At 49.7% G+C, this 14,042-nt stretch overlaps 1 protein-coding gene across 3 annotated transcripts in view; it reads right to left on the reverse strand.

Moving 5' to 3' along the window:
* LOC144507725 (sphingosine 1-phosphate receptor 2-like) overlaps positions 1-14,042 on the reverse strand; it is a 261,605-nt gene that overhangs the window by 31,830 nt on the left and 215,733 nt on the right. For 2 of the 3 annotated variants that reach the window (XM_078234973.1, XM_078234972.1), the window contains exon 2: positions 7,522-7,779. The gene's annotated coding sequence lies outside the window, so the exon portion shown is untranslated. Of the gene's footprint in view, positions 1-6,589; positions 6,760-7,521; positions 7,780-14,042 lie in introns of those variants that run through there. The other variant, XM_078234974.1, reaches the window with a different exon arrangement.

A 14,042-nucleotide genomic window follows, 5' to 3' on the forward strand; every position in this document is an offset into this window, starting at 1 on the left:
TTTGAGCCTCTACACCTCAATGATGAGGCAGAGAGATGGCAGAGAAGGAAAGAAAAGGATGTGAATCCTGCTCTCCGGATCCCACTACCTGGTGGGACATTGTGCTCCCTGCGCCCAAAGATCCATGGGTGGAGAACCGGCCTGTTCAGTCACATGAGGACCCACGCCATACTGAATAGACACCATCCTCAAATCGAGACAATGATTTGACAACCATTGACCCATTTGTTAAGGATACAGAGTGATTTGCCGTGTCATTCTAAGCTGATGTGTTAGCATGGTAGCTGGTCTTCTGTCCACAGATAGTGGTCCTGCAGATTATGTCTGTAAATATAGGACTTTTAGTGGAGCTCGTAATTCATAAATTTAAGTTTATTTATTAGTCACAAGTAGGCTTACATTAACACTGCAATGAAGTTACTGTGAAAATCCCCTAGTCGCCACACTCCGGTGCCTGTTCGGGTACACTGAGGGAGAATTTAGCACGGCCAATGCACCCTAACCAGCACGTCTTTCAGACTGTGGGAGGAAACCGGAGCACCCGGAGGAAACCCACGCAAACACGAGGAGAATGTGCAGACTCCACACAGACAGTGACCCAAGCCAGGAATCGAACCTGGGTTCCTGGAGCTGTGAGGCAGCAATGCCAACCACTGTGCCATAATTCATGTTATTACTGAGAATAGTTTAGAATTTAACTTCAATTTTCTCCTTTTCCGTCCATTTTATAAATACTAACATTCTGTATATTCCACTGCGTTACTGGTTTTGTTCTTGCCAGTCCCAGGTACGTGAAGTTAGCCACGTGAGTGAGTACACATATACATATCTGACACCAGGCACATTCATAAGGGTGACACAAATATGCACAGCCCTCAGTGCTTTTAAGGAAACTCTGTCATGCAGAGTGTTCAGCTTGTGATTAGCCAGTTTTATAAATACACACAGCCTGTGACATGGAGCCAGACGGACTGCCTTCTCTCAACTTCCACTTTCGCACTGACTATAAACTGGAACAGTAAAAGGTTGCTGCAGAATGACAGTAACTCATGTTCCATGGATAAAATTAATGATACAAAAAGATTATTTTTAAAATTATAATGTACATCATCTTCTGTAAAGCACTTTGAAATTATCTGTGATTGTGACAGGCGATAACTCAATTTCTTTATGGCACCAGCAATCCCATCATATGACACTTGGGGAAGGGTCAGTGACTGTCCTTGAGCAGTACTCAGAAGCTGGGAGTCTGGGCACAGGGGCTAGGCCGGCTCATCAAGAGGATGTAGCGGCCTAAACCAAATGAATTCAGGTTCTAAACCCTTATCCAAATTTGAAAAAAATCTGAATGTTTTAGATATCTGTTGGTCTGCAGTGTTAGAGACAGGCTGGAAATAAAGATCAGAACTGCTCCAGACCACCTGAGAAACATGACCCACTCTATAGTGGCCCTTCTGAGGAAAGCAATCCATCTGTCTGTACGCTGCATCAACAATAGCCTGTGGTTAGCCCACTGTTTCTCCAATATTCCAACATTCTCTTCCATTCAAATATTCAGTGAAAGTATTACAGTGAGGGGTGTGGGGTATATCAGAGTGTTACAGTGAGGGGTGTGGGGTATATCAGAGTGTTACAGTGAGGGGTGTGGGGTATATCAGAGTGTTACAGTGAGGGGTGTGGGGTATATCAGAGTGTTACAGTGAGGGGTGTGGGGTATATCAGAGTGTTACAGTGAGGGGTGTGGGGTATATCAGAGAGTGTTACAGTGAGGAATGTGGGGTATATCAGAGAGTGTTACAGTGAGGGGTGTGGGGTATATCAGAGAGTGTTACAGTGAGGAATGTGGGGTATATCAGAGAGTGTTACAGTGAGGGGTGTGGGGTATATCAGAGAGTGTTACAGTGAGAGGTGTAGGGTATATCAGAGAGTGTTACAGTGAGGGGTGTGGGGTATATCAGAGAGTGTTACAGTGAGGGGTGTGGGGTATATCAGAGAGTGTTACAGTGAGGAATGTGGGGTATATCAGAGAGTGTTACAGTGAGGGGTGTGGGGTATATCAGAGAGTGTTACAGTGAGGAGTGTGGGGTATATCAGAGAGTGTTACAGTGAGGAATGTGGGGTATATCAGAGAGTGTTACAGTGAGGAATGTGGGGTATATCAGAGAGAGTTACGGTGAGGGGTGTGGGGTATATCAGAGAGAGTTACGGTGAGGAATGTGGGGTATATCAGAGAGTGTTACAGTGAGGGGTGTGGGGTATATCAGAGAGTGTTACAGTGAGAGGTGTGGGGTATATCAGAGAGTGTTACAGTGAGGGGTGTAGGGTATATCAGAGAGTGTTACAGTGAGGAATGTGGGGTATATCAGAGAGTGTTACAGTGAGGGGTGTGGGGTATATCAGAGAGTGTTACAGTGAGAGGTGTGGGGTATATCAGAGAGTGTTACAGTGAGGGGTGTGGGGTATATCAGAGAGTGTTACAGTGAGGGGTGTGGGGTATATCAGAGAGTGTTACAGTGAGGGGTGTAGGGTATATCAGAGAGTGTTACGGTGAGGGGTGTGGGGTATATCAGAGAGTGTTACAGTGAGGGGTGTGGGGTATATCAGAGAGTGTTACGGTGAGGGGTGTGGGGTATATCAGAGAGAGTTACGGTGAGGGGTGTGGGGTATATCAGAGAGTGTTACAGTGAGGGGTGTGGGGTATATCAGAGAGTGTTACAGTGAGGGGTGTGGGGTATATCAGAGTTACAGTGTGGGGTAAATCAGAGTTACAGTGTGGGGTAAATCAGAGTTACAGTGTGGGGTAAATCAGAGTTACAGTGTGGGGTAAATCAGAGTTACAGTGTGGGGTAAATCAGAGTTACAGTGTGGGGTAAATCAGAGTTACAGTGTGGGGTAAATCAGAGTTACAGTGTGGGGTAAATCAGAGTTACAGTGTGGGGTAAATCAGAGTTACAGTGTGGGGTAAATCAGAGTTACAGTGTGGGGTAAATCAGAGTTACAGTGTGGGGTAAATCAGAGTTACAGTGTGGGGTAAATCAGAGTTACAGTGTGGGGTAAATCAGAGTTACAGTGTGGGGTAAATCAGAGTTACAGTGTGGGGTAAATCAGAGTTACAGTGTGGGGTAAATCAGAGTTACAGTGTGGGGTAAATCAGAGTTACAGTGTGGGGTAAATCAGAGTTACAGTGTGGGGTAAATCAGAGTTACAGTGTGGGGTAAATCAGAGTTACAGTGTGGGGTAAATCAGAGTTACAGTGTGGGGTAAATCAGAGTTACAGTGTGGGGTAAATCAGAGTTACAGTGTGGGGTAAATCAGAGTTACAGTGTGGGGTAAATCAGAGTTACAGTGTGGGGTAAATCAGAGTTACAGTGTGGGGTAAATCAGAGTTACAGTGTGGGGTAAATCAGAGTTACAGTGTGGGGTAAATCAGAGTTACAGTGTGGGATAAATCAGAGTTACAGTGTGGGATAAATCAGAGTTACAGTGTGGGGTAAATCAGAGTTACAGTGTGGGGTATATCAGAGTTACAGTGTGGGGTATATCAGAGTTACAGTGTGGGGTATATCAGAGTTACAGTGTGGGGTATATCAGAGTTACAGTGTGGGGTATATCAGAGTTACAGTGTGGGGTATATCAGAGTTACGGTGAGGGGTAAATCAAGTTACAGAGTAAAACTATGTAACATGAACTCCTGTGATGATGTGAGGAATAAAAGGGAAGTTGTTAGTTTTACAGGCTATGTGAGGGAGCAGTGTGCACAGGGATTTGCTTTGTGATTTCTGTCAGAAACATTCATTTAGGATACACTGGCATCTAGAGGCCTATAGATGGGCCTTGGCATAGAGCTAGGTGGCTAACAGTGATCTGACAGTGTGCCAGACAGACACACTGTGGCATAGACAACCTCTTTAATACCATCAGACCAGTGTCAGTTCTGGGGGCTGTGGCTGAGTAATAACTTCTTCGGCAGTCCCTTGGGATTGTAGGTGACTTGAAAGACTTATTCCCGAGTTGCACATCAGTTCAGAGACTCTGATCTCTGTATCTCTCACTCAGCCTAATGGCTATTGGTATTCACCCTCTACACGAGTCTCCTCCAGCTTTAATTCAATGCATTCAGTGCTGGAAATCCGAAATAAAAACAGAAAATGCTGGATGAACGCAGCAGGTCTGGCAGCATCTGTGGAGAGAGAAACAGAGTCTGTATGACCCTTCTACTTTTCGCAGAAGGATCATACAGATTCGAAACATTAACTGTGTTTCTCTCTCCACAGGTGCTGCTGGACCTGCTGAGTTTATCCAGCATTTTCTGTTTTTATTACTTCAACACACCTTGTCCAGCTATCCTTCTATTCCTTTCTCCCTCATGTGTTTACCCAGTTTCCCCCTTAAATGCATCTCAGTTAGATATAGCACTTGAGGTGAAGGTAACCAAAGGATATGGGAGGGGAGCTGGGTAAATCAGGCTATTGTGTTGGATGATCAGCTATGATCATAATGAATGGCGGAACAAGCTCGAAGGGCCGAATGGCCTCCTCCTGCTCCTATTTTCTATGTTTTTATGTCTGTTGTTAGTCTCAAGCTCCCTCCGGTAGCGAGTTCCACATTCTCACCTCTCTGAATTCCCCCGTTGGATTTATTGGCGAATATTTCTCCACAAACATCTCCACTATGTCTACCCCAGAAAACCAGCACAGCGGCAGAGGTTCGTACTGCTGCCTCTCAGCGCCAGGGACCCGGGTTCGATTCCCAGCTTGGGTCACTGCCTGTGCGGAATCCGCACGTTCTCCCCGTGTCTGCGTGGGTTTCCTCCGGGTGCTCCGGTTTCCTCCCACAGTCTGAAAGGTGTGCTGGTTAGGGTGGATTGGCCGTGCTAAATTCTCCCTCAATGTACCCGAACAGGCGCCAGAGTGTGGCGACTAGGGGATTTTCACAGTAAACTTCATCGCCGTGTTAATGTAAGCCACCTTGTGACACTAATAGATACACTTTAAAACCACTTCATCATTTTCAATTCCTCTTTGTTGGAGCACACCTCAGCCAGCTTAGAGCCAGCCAGCTTAGAGCCAGCCTGCCCTGTCACTCCTGTTCAGTTCTGTCATTTCATTTCATTGTAAAGACGCAGGACACTGAGCAAAAGGGGCAGGAAGGTCACTGGTTTGTCTGGTTGGATGTTTTCATCATTCGCCAGCGAACTGAAAAGTCACTGACAAGCTGCCCCACATAGAAAACTGGTGACACTTCATCCGCAAAACCTAGCAACTGCAGCATCTTCCTTGATAGTGCGAGATTCTGTACATGAGCATCCTGCTGACACTCAGGCCCACTCTGTGTCAGAAGCTCACACCATTGGGCCATGGTGTCCAAAGTCAACAGGTTCCAATTAAATGCATTCGGGAGGAGCCAGACGCTCAACGTGAAGTTCAAGTCCAAACCCAGGTTTGGGCCCCTGGAACAGAGCGCTCTGTCGGGCAGCGAATGCTGATTTCCTGAATTCCATCAGGCAAGAGCTGGACCAGTAATCACCTCATCCAAAAGGCGAGGTGGAAATGACTCGCAGCACTCCGGCGTGGGGCCGGGGAGGTGAGGGAATCTGCCTCCCACACAACTGCAGAAGACTTTCTGAATCTGACAGCTCTGTATAATCAATGCTATAAATCTGATTAACACTTCGCAAACTACGTGATAGCTTCCTCTGCACCAACAGATTGTGTACACTCGTAGACCCAACGGAGTATAGATTAGGAAATTCCCAACTCCTCCCACCCTCTACTGAGGCACCATCACCCGAGCCCATCTCTTAATCTCCGCACATTATCAGCGATTTCCCATCCCAATAGTGAGGCACAATCTGTTAGGGGCAGTGTGGGTGATGTGTGTGTCTGTATGGGGCAGTGTGGGTGCTGTGCGTCTGTATGGGGCAGTGTGGGTGATGTGTGTGTCTGTATGGGGCAGTGTGTGTGATGTGTGTGTCTCTGGGGTAGTGTGTGAGATGTGTGTGTCTGTATGTGGCAGTGTGTGTGATGTGTGTGTCTCTGGGGTAGTGTGTTTGATGTGTGTGTCTGTATGGGGCAGTGTGGGTGATGTGTGTGTCTGTATGGGGCAGTGTGGGTGCTGTGCGTCTGTATGGGGCAGTGTGGGTGATCTGTGTGTCTCTGGGGCAGTGTGGGTGATCTGTGTGTCTGTATGGGGCAGTGTGTGAGATGTGTGTGTCTGTATGGGGCAGTGTGTGTGATCTGTGTGTCTGTATGGGGCAGTGTGTGTGATGTGTGTGTCTCTGGAGCAGTGTGTGTGATGTGTGTGTCTCTGGGGTAGTGTGTGAGATGTGTGTGTCTGTATGTGGCAGTGTGTGTGATGTGTGTGTCTGTATGGGGCAGTGTGTGTGATGTGTGTGTCTGTATGGGGCAGTGTGTGTGTCTGTATGGGGCAGTGTGTGTGTCTGTATGGGGCAGTGTGGGGTGATGTGTGTCTGTATGGGGCAGTGCGGGTGATGTGTGTGTCTCTGGGGCAGTGTGTGTGATGTATGTCTGTACTTTTCCACATCTTATTGAATGTTTGGCGTTGATCACATGTCTGACGCCTCACTGACCTGCTGGCTTTGCTTCTATATTCCACAGTGGGCCCCGCCTGCTCCAGTCGGCAGTCTTCTCTCTGTGTTTCCCCACTCCACCTTCAGTGCAGAACCTTCAAGAATAAACCGTCCATTTCTAGAACTGGCCCATTTCGCCACTCTCTCGCCAGCTGCAGAATGCTCCTGTCGGTCTCTCAGCAGCCTGTGATTTGCTCCCTTGTGACTGGAGTTATCCCAGTGTTTAGCTCTGACTACCTGAGTGGCTGAGACTCCTCTGGGAACACTCGCCTTGTATAGCAACGAAAATGTTCAGCAACAACTTGCATTTAACTAGCACCTTTAACGTAATCAAGCATCCCTCAAATGACCAGACTGTGAAAGAGATATTGGGACAGATGTGAAGGAGAGGTTTCAGAAATGATTCTGAGTTTGGGGAGGAGCTTTCAGAGTGGATCTGGACTAACTCCTGCCAGAATCCACCCTTCCATTGGCCTCTACTGCTAACCTCATCCAGATCCCTTGTTCCATTTCAGTCTGAAATCTCCATTAATGTTAACCCAGCCCCCGTCTCTCCCCCAGCCTGGATCCTTCCTGAAAGGCAGAGAGATCAGCCCAGTTCTAAACTCAAACTATCCAAATCAAGGGGAAAAAAATCCTGGAAGACAATGAAGCAGGGGAAAGCTGGAAGCTGAGAAAGGCAGAAATCATGAGAGGGACTAACTGGAGTTGCAATACAGGGCATTGAAGGATCAGCCAGTGTTTGAACTGAATCAAAGATTTACAGTAAATCCTCAGCACTAACCTTCACAGGGACTGGAAACTTTCAGAAATGTTACATCTGCTCAACATTTCTGAGACCCGGCTTCCAACCTGGAATTAAAAGGCGAGACCTGCAGGACTGTCAGGGAAACTGCGAACAAAGCGGCCGAGAAAGAGCAGTAATGTCTTACCGTTACCGATCCGGATCTCAGTCTCTGTGTGTGTGCGCTCACATCCAACTCCTCACCGCTCACCAGAAACTTCACTCACCGCCCACCCCTTCCCTCGAGAAGCAGCTTGTGTCGCTCTGTCTCTGTGAGTTGTGGAAGTTGCCCAGCCTTCCCTGGTATCCAAGCCCAGCTGAAGGCTTTGTCCCGAGTCTGTTTCACATCAGCAGCTCCTGGTCATTTGTGTGTCCGGGATTCTGTGCTGATTTGCCTGGAGCCGGCCTGACAGGGGGCGGAATAGAGGATTATTACTGCTGGAGTCTCAGAGAAATCAGCACCGATTTACTGAGCACATTCAATACTGAGAGAGAGAGATAGAGGGGGCTGGAGCAGCCACATCACCAGCTCCTTTTCCAATTCACCGCCTTTCTCCAACTCCTTCCTCAGCCCTCCATCTCCAATGCCCCTCCCCCCCATCACCCTGCCTGCTCTGCCCCATCCTCCACCCCAACTCTTTCCCTCTACACTGTCCCCCATCAAACACTCCCAGGACAGGTACAGTATGGGGTTAGATACAGAGTAAAGCTCCCTCTCTCTACACTGTCCCCATCAAACACTCCCAGGACAGGTACAGCACGGGGTCAGATACAGAGTAAAGCTCCCTCTACACTGTCCCCATCAAACACGAATAATGGTTGGAATGCGAATACTTACAACTAATATTAGGATATTGGGTTCATGGCACACTATTTGTAACCCCCACAGAGTTTCACTGGCTGTCTTGTCTGGAGACAATACACATCTTTTTAGCCTGTCTTGATGCTCTCTCCACTCACATTGTTTTGTTTCTTAAAGACTTGATTAGTTGTAAGTATTCGCATTCCAACCATTATTCATGTAAATTAAGTCTGTGTCTTTATATGCTCTGTTTGTGAACAGAATTCCCACTCACCTGAAGAAGGGGCTTGCAGCTCCGAAAGCTTGTGTGGCTTTTGCTACCAAATAAACCTGTTGGACTTTAACCTGGTGTTGTTAAACCTCTTACTGTGTTTACCCCAGTCCAACGCCGGCATCTCCACATCATGCCCATCAAACACTCCCAGGACAGGTACAGCACGGGGTCAGATACAGAGTAAAGCTCCCTCTATACTGTCCCCCATCAAACACTCCCAGGGCAGGTACAGCATGGCGTTAGATACAGAGTAAAGCTCCCTCTACATTGTCACCATCAAATACTCCCAGGACAGGCACAGCACGGGGTTAGATACAGAGTAAAGCTCCCTCTACACTGTCCCCATCAAACACGATGTGGAGATGCCGGCGTTGGACTGGGGTAAACACAGTAAGAGTTTTAACAACAGAGGGGGCCAAAAGAGGTGGGGGAGTAGCAGTATTAGTTGGAGAGCATATTACAGCGGTGCAGAGGGAGGACAATTCAGAGGGGTCGTGTAACGAGTCACTCTGGGTGGAGCTTAGAAACAGGAAGGGCGCAGTCACTATGTTGGGGGTATACTACAGGCCCCCCAACAGCCCAAGGGAAGTGGAAGAACGGATATGTCAGGAGATACTGGATAGGTGCAGGAAAAATAGGGTTGTTGTAGTGGGAGACTTCAATTTCCTGGTATAGACTGGAAATCGCTGAGAGCTGGGACTCTGAATGGGGAGGAATTTGTAAAATGCGTACAGGAGGGTTCTTTGGAACAATATGTAGATAGCCCGACTAGAGAGGGGGCTATACTGGACCTCGTACTGGGGAATGAGCCCGGTCAGGTCTTCAAAGTTTCGGTAGGGGAACATGTGGCAAATAGTGACCACAATTCTGTTAGCTTTAGGATAGTGATGGAAAAGGATGAGTGGTGTCCCAAGGGTAAGGTGTTGGATTGGGGGAAGGCTAACTTTAGTGGGATTAGGCAGAAATTGGCAGCTCTTGATTGGGAGAGGCTGTTTGAGGGTAAATCCACATCTGGCATGTGGGAGTCTTTTAAGGAACAGTTGTTAGGGCTGCAAGACAGGCATGTGCCTGTAAAAAAGAAGGATAGGAAGGATAGGATTCGAGAACCGTGGATAACCAGGGAAATTGAGGGACTGGTCAAAAAGACTGGCCAAAGACTATTTCCTCGGGTGGATGGAGCTATTACAAGGGGGCATAACTATAGGGTTCGTGGTGGGAGATACAGGACGGATATCAGAGGTAGGTTCTTTACGCAGAGAGTGGTTGGGGTGTGGAATGGACTGCCTGCAGTGATAGTGGAGTCAGACACTTTAGAAACATTTAAGCGGTTATTGGATAGGCACATGGAGCACACCAGGATGATAGGGAGTGGGATAGCTTGATCTTGGTTTCAGATAAAGCTCGGCACAACATCGTGGGCCGAAGGGCCTGTTCTGTGCTGTACTGTTCTATGTTCTATGAGAGGCATATGTTAGGTCCAGGCAGCTAAAAATGGAGGGAGCTCTGGAGGAGTACAAAGAAAGTAGGAAAGAACTCAAATGGGGAATTAGAAGGGCAAAAAGGGGTCACGAAATGTCCTTGGCAGACAGGATTAAGGAGAATCCCAAGGCATTTTATTCATACGTTAGGAACAAAAGGGTTGTCAGGGAAAAAATCGGTCCTCTCAGGGACAAAAGTGGGGAATTATGTTTGGAGCCCAAAGAAGTAGGGGAGATCCTAAATGAATACTTTGCGTTGGTATTCACAAAGGAGAGGGATGTGTTTACTGGGAGTGTCTCGGAGGGGAGTGTTGAACCGTTGGAGAAAATCTCCATTACAAGGGAGGAAGTGTTAGGTTTGTTAGAGAATATAAAGACTGACAAATCCCCAAGGCCTGATGGAATCTATCCAAGGCTGCTCAGGGAGACGAGAGATGAAATCGCTGGGCCTCTGACGCAAATCTTTGTCTCGTCTTTGGACACAGGTGAGGTCCCAGAGGATTGGAGGATAGCTAATGTGGTCCCGTTATTTAAGAAGGGTAGGAAGGATAACCCGGGTAATTATAGGCCGGTGAGCTTGACGTCCGTGGTGGGGAAGTTGTTGGAGAAGATTCTTAGAGATAGGATGTATGCGCATGTAGAAAGGAATAAACTCATTAACGATAGTCAGCATGGTTTTGTGAGAGGGAGGTCATGCCTCACTAACCTGGTGGAGTTTTTTGAAGAAGTGACCAGAATGGTTGACGAGGGTAGGGCCGTGGATGTCGTCTATATGGACTTTAGTAAAGCGTTTGACAAAGTCCCTCATGGTAGGCTGGTGAAAAAGGTTGGATCTCATGGGATAAAGGGGGAGGTGGCTAGATGGGTGGAGAACTGGCTTGGTCACAGAAGACAGAGGGTGGTAGTGGAAGGGTCTTTTTCCGGCTGGATGCCTGTGACTAGTGGTGTTCCGCAGGGCTCTGTACTGGGACCTCTGCTGTTTGTGATTTATATAAACGATCTGGAAGAAGGTGTAACTGGGGTGATCAGTAAGTTTGTGGACGACACAAAATTGGCAGGACTTGCAGATAGTGAGAAGCATTGTCAGAGGCTACATAAGGATATAGATAGGCTGGAAATTTGGGCAAAGAAATGGCAGATGGAGTTCAATCCTGATAAATGCGAAGTGATGCATTTTGGTAGAAATAATGTAGGGAGGAGCTATACGATAAATGGCAGAACCATAAAGGGTGTAGATACGCAGAGGGACCTGGGTGTGCAAGTCCACAGATCCTTGAAGGTGACGTCACAGGTGGAGAAGGTGGTGAAGAAGGCATATGGCATGCTTGCCTTTATAGGACGGGGCATAGAGTATAAAAGTTGGGGTCTGATGTTGCAGATGTATAGAACGTTGGTTCGGCCGCATTTGGAATACTGCGTCCAGTTCTGGTCGCCACACTACCAGAAAGACGTGGAGGCTTTGGAGAGAGTACAGAGGAGGTTTACCAGGATGTTGCCTGGTATGGAGGGGCTTAGTTATGAGGAGAGATTGGGTAAACTGGGGTTGTTCTCCCTGGAAAGACGGAGGATGAGGGGAGACTTAATAGAGGTGTATAAAATTATGAAAGGCATAGATAGGGTGAACGGTGGGAAGCTTTTCCCCAGGTCGGTGGTGACGTTCACGAGGGGTCATAGGTTCAAGGTGAAGGGGGGGAGGTTTAACACAGATATCAGAAGGACATATTTCACACAGAGGGTGGTGGGGGCCTGGAATGCGCTGCCAGGCAAGGTGGTGGAGGCGGACACACTGGGAACGTCTAAGACTTATCTAGATAGCCATATGAACGGAGTGGGAATGGAGGGATACAAAAGAATGGTCTAGTTTGGACCAGGGAGCGGCACGGGCTTGGAGGGCCGAAGGGCCTGTTCCTGTGCTGTATTGTTCTTTGTTCTTTGTTCTCTGCAACTGTTCAGAGACTGAAACAGTGAATAAAATACAGGTCAGCAGGATATTACTGCTCAACTGACTGACAAAATAAACCTTCTTACAGAGTGTCAAATCTCCCCGGAGATCAGTAACACAGCACAACCCAACATCAAGCACGGCCCCACCACCCCCCCAGAGATCAGTAACAGCCCCCCCAGAGATCAGTAACAGCACCCCCGCCCCCCAGAGATCAGTAACAGCCCCCCCAAGAAATCAGTAACAGCCCCCCCCAGAGATCAGTAACAGCCCCCCCCCAGAGATCAGTAACAGCACCCCCCAGAGATCAGTAACAGCACCCCCGCCCCCCAGAGATCAGTAACAGCACCCCCCAAGAGATCAGTAACAGCCCCCCCAAGAGATCAGTAACAGCCCCCCCCAGAGATCAGTAACAGCCCCCCCGAGAGATCAGTAACAGCCCCCCTCAGAGATCAGTAACAGCACCCCCTCAGAGATCAGTAACAGCCCCCCCCAGAGATCAGTAACAGCCCCCCCAGAGATCAGTAACAGCTCAGAGATCAGTAACAGCACCCCCTCAGAGATCAGTAACAGCACCCCCTCAGAGATCAGTAACAGCACCCCCTCAGAGATCAGTAACAGCACCCCCTCAGAGATCAGTAACAGCCCCCGTCCCCTCTCTCCCCTTCCCCCCGCTCTCCCACCCCTCTACCACCCCCCTCTCCCCCCATCCCCACCTCCTCTCTCCTCCCACCCTCCCCCCTTTCCTCCCCTCGTCCTCTCCCCTCTCTTCCACCCCCTCCCCTTCCCTCCTCCGCTTTCCTCCCCTAGTCCTCCCTGCCCCCCCGCGCCCAGAGATCAGGAACACAGGAGCAGATTGGGGGGGGTTGGAGACTGCAGCAGGGGGAGTTGTTCTGGGTATCGGGGGATTGGGGGCTGCAGCAGGGGGAGTTGTTCTGGGTATCGGGGGATTGGGGGCTGCAGCAGGGGGAGTTGTTCTGGGTATCGGGGGATTGGGGGCTGCAGCAGGGGGAGTTGTTCTGGGTATCGGGGGGGATTGGGGGCTGCAGCAGGGGGAGTTGTTCTGGGTATCGGGGGGGATTGGGGGCTGCAGCAGGGGGAGTTGTTCTGGGTATCGGGGGGGATTGGAGACTGCAGCAGGGGGAGTTGTTCTGGGTATCGGGGGGGATTGGGGGCTGCAGCAGGGGGAGTTGTTCTGGGTATCGGGGGGGATTGGAGACTGCAGCAGGGGGAGTTGTTCTGGGTATCGGGGGGGATTGGGGGCTGCAGCAGGGGGAGTTGTTCTGGGTATCGGGGGGGATTGGGGGCTGCAGCAGGGGGAGTTGTTCTGGGTATCGGGGGGGATTGGAGACTGCAGCAGGGGGAGTTGTTCTGGGTATCGGGGGGGATTGGAGACTGCAGCAGGGGGAGTTGTTCTGGGTATCGGGGGGGATTGGAGACTGCAGCAGGGGGAGTTGTTCTGGGTATTGGGGGGGATTGGAGACTGCAGCAGGGGGAGTTGTTCTGGGTATCGGGGGGGATTGGGGGCTGCAGCAGGGGGAGTTCTGGGTATCGGGGGATTGGGGGCTGCAGCAGGGGGAGTTGTTCTGGGTATCGGGGGGGATTGGGGGCTGCAGCAGGGGGAGTTGTTCTGGGTATCGGGGGGGATTGGAGACTGCAGCAGGGGGAGTTGTTCTGGGTATCGGGGGGGATTGGGGGCTGCAGCAGGGGGAGTTGTTCTGGGTATCGGGGGGGATTGGAGACTGCAGCAGGGGGAGTTGTTCTGGGTATCGGGGGGGGATTGGGGGCTGCAGCAGGGGGAGTTGTTCTGGGTATCGGGGGGGATTGGGGGCTGCAGTAGGGGGAGTTGTTCTGGGTATCGGGGGGGATTGGGGGCTGCAGCAGGGGGAGTTACTCTGGGTATCAAGCGCAGGACGGGGTGGGTGTCAGGAAGACACTTGTTTATTCGATAGAAGATGGAATGGTTTGGCCTCTGATTGTAGGGGGAAGCACTCATCATCAAGAGGGGAAGGCAGCCACTTCTAAAGCTGCACCATCTTGAGGCAGGATTCACCAGGTGCGCCTCTGCCTTATGTGAAGTGCCCTGACACTGGGAGGGCAGCCTGGGCTGCTAAGTTCAGTCGGTGTCAAATAGATAAGGCCTGAAGAATCCAGCAAGATGTAGCGGCTGTGC

This window comes from Mustelus asterias, chromosome 19 (genome assembly GCF_964213995.1).
Source record: "Mustelus asterias chromosome 19, sMusAst1.hap1.1, whole genome shotgun sequence".
Classification (NCBI taxonomy): Eukaryota; Metazoa; Chordata; class Chondrichthyes; order Carcharhiniformes; family Triakidae; genus Mustelus; species Mustelus asterias.